Source organism: Xyrauchen texanus, chromosome 38 (assembly GCF_025860055.1).
Source record: "Xyrauchen texanus isolate HMW12.3.18 chromosome 38, RBS_HiC_50CHRs, whole genome shotgun sequence".
Lineage (NCBI taxonomy): Eukaryota > Metazoa > Chordata > Actinopteri > Cypriniformes > Catostomidae > Xyrauchen > Xyrauchen texanus.
The window spans coordinates 15,924,050-15,930,890 of record NC_068313.1 but is presented as its reverse complement, the minus strand read 5'-3'; the positions used below and the strand labels follow the sequence as shown (position 1 = coordinate 15,930,890).

The 6,841-nt window shown below is 37.5% G+C and overlaps 1 pseudogene; it reads right to left on the bottom strand.

Moving 5' to 3' along the window:
- Positions 1-629: 629 nt before the first annotated feature.
- Positions 630-6,841, bottom strand: part of LOC127631663 (S-adenosyl-L-methionine-dependent tRNA 4-demethylwyosine synthase TYW1-like) — a 116,387-nt pseudogene continuing 110,175 nt past the window's right edge.

Genomic DNA, 6,841 nt, shown 5'->3' with positions numbered 1-6,841 from the left:
CCAGGGAAAGAATTCTTCGGTCATCCACCACAGTTGTTTTCCATGGTCTTCCGGGTCTTTTGGTGTTGCTGAGCTAACCGGTGCTTTCTTTCTTTTTAAGAATGTTCCAAACAGTTGATTTGGCCACACCTAATGTTTTTGCTATCTCTCTGATGGGTTTGTTTTGATTTTTCAGACTAATGATGGCTTGCTTCACTGATAGTGACAGCTCTTTGGATCTCATATTGAGAGTTGACAGCAACAGATTCCAAATGCAAATAGCACACTTGAAATGAACGCTGGACCTTTTATCTGCTCCTTGTAAATGGGATAATGAGGGAATAACACACCCCTGGCCATGGAACAGCTGAACAGCCAATTGTCCCATTACATTTGGTCCCTTAAAAAGTGGGAGGCACATATACAAACTGTTGTAATTCTTACACCGTTCACCTGATTTGGATGTAAATACCCTCAAATTAAAGCTGAAGGTCTGCAGTTAAAGCACATCTTGTTCGTTTCATTTCAAATCCATTGTGGTGGTGTATAGAGCCAAAAAGATTAGAATTGTGTCGATGTCTCAATATTTATGGACCTGACTGTACATTCCTCAACATACTTTTAAGGAGAAAAGGTTTGAGTATTCAACATCAGCACCCCGAAATATCTTTGGACTCGTTCTTTCTCTGTAAACATGTTTCCCAGAGATCAAACCCTCTCTCTCTTGACCCAAAAACAGCCCAGCAGGGGCTCTTAGCCATGTAGTCCATTGTTGGGAAATTCTTGGTACCTATCCTCAGTTCCCTGAATGAGTTCCTGGAAGCGCTCGTAGTCAATCCATGTCCTTTACTCACCATCCACTTTGAACTGCAGAAACCAGTAAAGATAACAGGTGATAGAGTGCTTGCTCTGTGATGAATAATTCTCACACATGGTCACTCAGTTGAGGCTTGAAATAGACAAGTCACCCTTTTTGACTAATGAGGCCTGATGGTGTTTTCCAAGCATATATGCTTCCAACTGGGCAAAATTATCCCACAGAAAACCAAGACATTGTTGAGACTGTGAAATGAAAAGGGCAAAGGAAGTTGATTTCGGAGCACACAGAGCTGAGATATTTTATTTTAAAGACAATTTACTGTGGCCTTATCCCAAGCCACTGTAAATTGTGTGCTACACAACCTCAGAGATGCAGCATTTGGTCTCATAGGAACCAGGAATTAGTGATTCATGGGTCGCATTTTCACATAAAAATGACATTTGTACACCACTGATGGTTAGGTTTAAGGTTTGGGTTAGGAGTAGGGTTCATTAAATATTCACATCTGTTGACTGCATTACATAATTGACGACTAAATATACTCGTCAATTACCTCGCTTTTGGCGCCACTCTGAAGACATTTCTCCTGGTAACTCGAGCTCACAAGTTTTCATGTGTGCCAACAATTCCACCTTTGGCCACTGGGTTGCTCTGATTCAAATTTTGGTAAGAACAAACCGATTTCAGCAGCAGAACTTTCGGCCTACTGTTGTCGAATTCACAAAGTGATCAGTCTGTAGATTATGGGGCACTAGTTCACTGAGAAGTTCACAAATGGGCATGTCAAGTGTACATTGTGGCTGGAGAAGTGGCACTCATGAGCAATAGTGATGATTTAGCAATGATTATATTTCACTCTCAAATCAAATCATTAATCAACTCATATAAACAGTGCACAAATAAAATATGGCAACATGTCAATAACATCAAACCTCTCATGGCTAAACTTAAATTATGGTGTGTTCTTCCCACACACAGTGATTCAGTCTTCACTTTGATTTTATGGTGAAAAGAAAAGTAAACATTTTAAAAAATTTAAATTTTGTGTCTATGGCAGACGGGTTTGAAGAGACATGAGGTTCAGTAAATTATGAAAGAACTTTTATTTTGGGGTGAACTATTTGTTTAAAGGACAAACTGGACACCTTACGATGTTGTGCACTCACAGACACGTACAAGTTAAGTCACACCATGTGTGCCATTTATAACGGGGTTAAAACAGACAGTAGAAATTGTGCCCTGTCTGGAACATTTCAATAACAGACTCAACATGTACATAATATGAGTCTCATCTCAATAAAATTACATATAAATTGTAATGAATAACATTATTTCAGATAAAAAATTCACAATTTAACCCATTGGTTATTACTTCTTGTTGAGATGTAGGATCATGAGTTTACAGGCAGACCTTCAAGCATACCTTCTGTTTTAATCAATCATACCCAATTTAGACTTTCAAGCTTCTGTTCTGGACAAGGGAGAAAGCACAGCTTAGTTCTGCTTGTTTTCCAAAACCATATATTTAATCAGTTTCCATCAATGACAGCAAACAATTCTCCACCACACCAGGGTAAAGAGTCATAGTGGGGAGCAGCACTGATTACATTTCACACTGCACTGATGAGACGCTATACTGTGATCCATGCTCAGTATTGTGATGTAATTAAGCTAGAGGCACTGACTGCTGTTCTCTCTCTCTCTCTCTCTCTCTCTCTCTCTCTCTCTCTCTCTGTCTCTCTCTCTCTCTCTATGTCTTTCTTTCAAGACCTCCTCGTTGCCACAAAATCAATTCAGGTGTAGTATATGTTACAGACCTTTCTGATGTGTTTTTGTGAAATGTCTGGATGGGTTGTTGGAGGCTGTGGTCAGGAGAAAGTGTTTTAGATGAGAGACATTTTTCTTTCAGACTTAAAGTTTCAAGACTGAAATGGATGTTCTTTGTAGTCTAGACTTGAAGAACCAGGTCAGAGGAACAAGAAAGAACATGGTATAGGTTCATGGCTCCCTGGAATACTTAAAGGATACTTAAAAAGATAGTTTAACCAAATATAATAATTCTGTCATAAATTATAATGTTGTTCCAAACCTGTATGACTTTCTTTCTTATGCAGAACACAAAAGGGGATGTTGTCTTTTAAAAACAATTGTTTGAGAATTTGATGCATGAGTCGCATGGACTACCTTTTATAAGACTTTTGGGTAATTTATATATAATAAGTGTTCAACTGCTGACTGTGATTTTCATTAAAACATCTCCTTTTGCTTTTCGTATAAGAATTTCATAAGGATTTGAAATAACTAAATTAAACAAACACAGAATTTTCTTTTTTGGAGAACTATTCCTTGAATTCGTATTCGGATTAATCGCAGCATTCTGAGGTCAAATATATTTATATAATGACTGAAACAGTGTAATTGACTGTTGTCCCAGGCAATGATTTCCTACATTGCTGTGCTTGTTTCCTGTCATTTAATTTGTTTTATTTCATTCTGTGGTGTATTTTTTTCTCACATTAAATAAGTTCAAATCAAATCAATTTGGTAAATATCCACTTAGTAACAAGCAGGATAATGTACATTGTCCCTTACTTAACTGCAGCAAAGTTGTGGTCTGGACAGAAGAGACTAAAGAGTAAATTTATTTTATTTTTTTAAATATGCTTATCTCATTGCACTTCAAGGAACAAACTATCTTAAACCACATAGGGAACTACTGGAAGAGTGCAACAGTCATGTTCCGGAAGAAAAGAAATCCCATTCATTTTCTCCATCGGCAAATTGAGTTTTAATAATAATTTATAAGCATTTAAGACCTGCCATGAGCTCTGTTAATAAATTGTATAAAGTATGTCCACATTATAAAATAAATAAATAATTAGATTGTGTTTAATAACGCAATTTCTGGTGAAGAACTACAGTACCCTTGGTCCTGCAGGTAAACTATCACCAATCAGAGAATTGCAGCAAAGTGTGGCAAAATAAGGCCAGAAGTGACTGCTCACTTCCATGACGCACTGTGAATGACAGAATCAAGTTGGTCTACATTCACTCTCAAACTACTTATATATTTCAATGTATCTGAATATTTTGCAATAAACGTACAATATCTCATTTCTATACTTACAGTCAACAACTTCAAATCAACTGTTTTATATTTTTGCATAATTTGCAATGATTCATTGGATTGTAACTCATGCTCTCATTAAAGATGTTGAGTACAGTTTTGTATCTTTCAAATACTTTTTTTGCTTTAAATCAAAGTTGGCAGTGCTGTGATACACCTCAGAGCAGGTTGATTTGGTTCATGGTTTAGAACTGTTTAAGATTGATTTTATGATGGAAGGTTTGTCCTTGTGCCATATTACCGTAAGTCTTTTTATTTGCTTAACTGAAGCTTCCTAGAGGTAGACCTAATTGCTATTTCTGCAGTAACTCTGGAAGGCCTTGAGCAGTTCAGTCCTCTGGGGACGTGTCCTCCTCAACCGCATGTTTTCGTAACAGAGTAACTCCACGGCCCCTCACAGAAACTCAAATGTCAGTGGATGAGGGCTCCCATGGGGCCCTACTCATCTCTACCCAACCCCTCGAGATCTCTATCCCTCCTTGTCATTCTTGCACACATGTGATTCGGCTCCATGCTCTCCTATGGTACTCACATTCAAGCATTAGTGTTAACTAACTAAAAATAGTTACGCTAATAAATTGTTTATTTTGTGCTAACAGCCTTGCAATTAAGCGACCTGAACAATAATGTGTTCTAAAAAAGGTGCTCTCTTTGAATGTCCTCTTTCTCAAAAATAGCAAAGGAAGTCTGGTTTGTTGATGACGGTTCATTTTAATTGTCTGGTAAACAAATAAAATAAATTATTCACTTATTTATTTTAATCATCACTTGGCTGTGTTCCTGGCACTCCTAGCTTTTACATCTTTGTGATTAAATACATTTTTAATTAAGATCTTCTGTTTATAATTGTTTTTGATTCAGATATATGTTGTTTTTATAAGTTGTTTATTTTATATTTATTAATATACAACAATTAGTTCTGGTCCTCGAATCTGACTGGATGAGAGACGTTCCATGAGCAGTGGTGGTCTGACACCATTAACACTCGGATACTTCACTGTGTGTATCACTCCGCTTGTGTACGTGCCGTTCTAAACTTAAGCGTAAGAGAAGTGCAGATCTGTTATGAGCTTTGGTTTGTCTTTTTTTTTTTTTTTACATTACATATGTTAGCCAGCAGGTGGTGGCAAAAGATAATAATAATAATAATAATTTCTTACATTTATATAGTGCTTTTCTAGGCACTCAAAGCGCTTTACATAGTATAGGGGGAATCTCCTCAACCACCACCAGTGTGCAGCATCCACCTGGATGATGCAACGGCAGCCATAGTGCGCCAGAACGCCCACCACACACCAGCTATTGGTGGAGAGGAGAGAGTGATGTAGCCAATTCAGGGATGGAGATTATTAGGAGGCTATGATAGATTGGGGGGAATTTGGCCAGGACACCGTGTCCTGTGATTTTTAATGACCACAGAGAGTCAGGACCTTGGTTTAACATCTCATCCGAAGGACGGTGCCTTTTAACAGTATAGTGTCCCCATCACTATACTGGGGCATTAGGACCCACACAGACCATAGGGTGAGCAGCCCCTGCTGGCCTCACTAATACCACTTCCAGATACATCATCATTAAAAGATCATTTTTATGTGTAATATGAGCCTGTTAGGTGATGTGAAGTGAATCCGTCAGCCAGTGTTTACATCCAACAGCTCTTCGTGATCGCTTACTACACTTACTGCACTACAGTACTACAGCTAGGAAATAGCTTTAAACAAACAACTTCAGCACTATGGCTCATCACAGCTAAGAGACACAACAGACTGATTAATTACACAATGGGTGCTGTTTAAAATTGTGGAGGACATCGCGGTTTCTATAGTGATCAACCCTTGCACACCGGCTACCACGAAATAGGGAGAAATACCCCTACTTGAATGCTATTTTTCTACTGAGAAAAGCTGATCTTCAGAAAGCTGACAGCAGTCTCTCTGTCTGTCTCTCTCTCTCTCACACACACACACACACACACACTTGTTGTGTTTCCATGTTTTATGGGGACTTTCCATAGACATAATGGTTTTTATACTGTACAAACTTTATATTCTATCCCCTAAACCTAACCCTACCCCTAAACCTAACCCTCACAGAAAACTTTCTGCATTTTTACATTTTCAAAAAACATAATTTAGTATGATTTATAAGCTGTTTTCCTCATGGGGACCGACAAAATGTCCCCACAAGGTCAAAAATTTCGGGTTTTACTATCCTTATGGGGACATTTGGTCCCCACAAAGTGATAAATACACGCTCACACACACACACACACACACACACACAGCCATCCATCCTTGTTTATCCAATAACTTGTTTTTAATTACTAACAGAGGCTTGGACGCATCATTTGGTTTGAACCAGCAACGGCAGATTCAGATCTGCCGTGTAATAAAGTAGTTCCATTCACAAATGCGTTTTATGACTGTACTCGGTTTTTCCTAATTTTCAAAAATGTACTTGTTCATTGAACTGTTGTATATAAGCAACATCACACTCACAATCGTGCTATATGGCCCTAAATCAGCACTGCTGTGATTCGGCTGCAAGCACAAGGCCGCAGTGCCGTAGGGCCATCTCGCACTCTTGATCAGATTATTTGACTTCTACATTGATATTTGTCAGATAAATACTCCTTTTTTAATTGAATTATCTAATCTGATAATTATTTAATTGAAACGATTAAGGTTAATGCTTAACAAGATTGTATTTGTTAACATTAGTAAATGCATAATGTTTTTAATAAATGCATTAGGCAATATGAAATAACAATTAATATTGTTAACACCAGCATTTTTTTAATCTTGATTAATGTTAATTTATGAAAATACAGTTGTTAATTCAAAATGCATTAACTAATTATAACCTACACAACTTCTAATGTGAAAAATATATTGAAATTAACATTAAGCAAGATA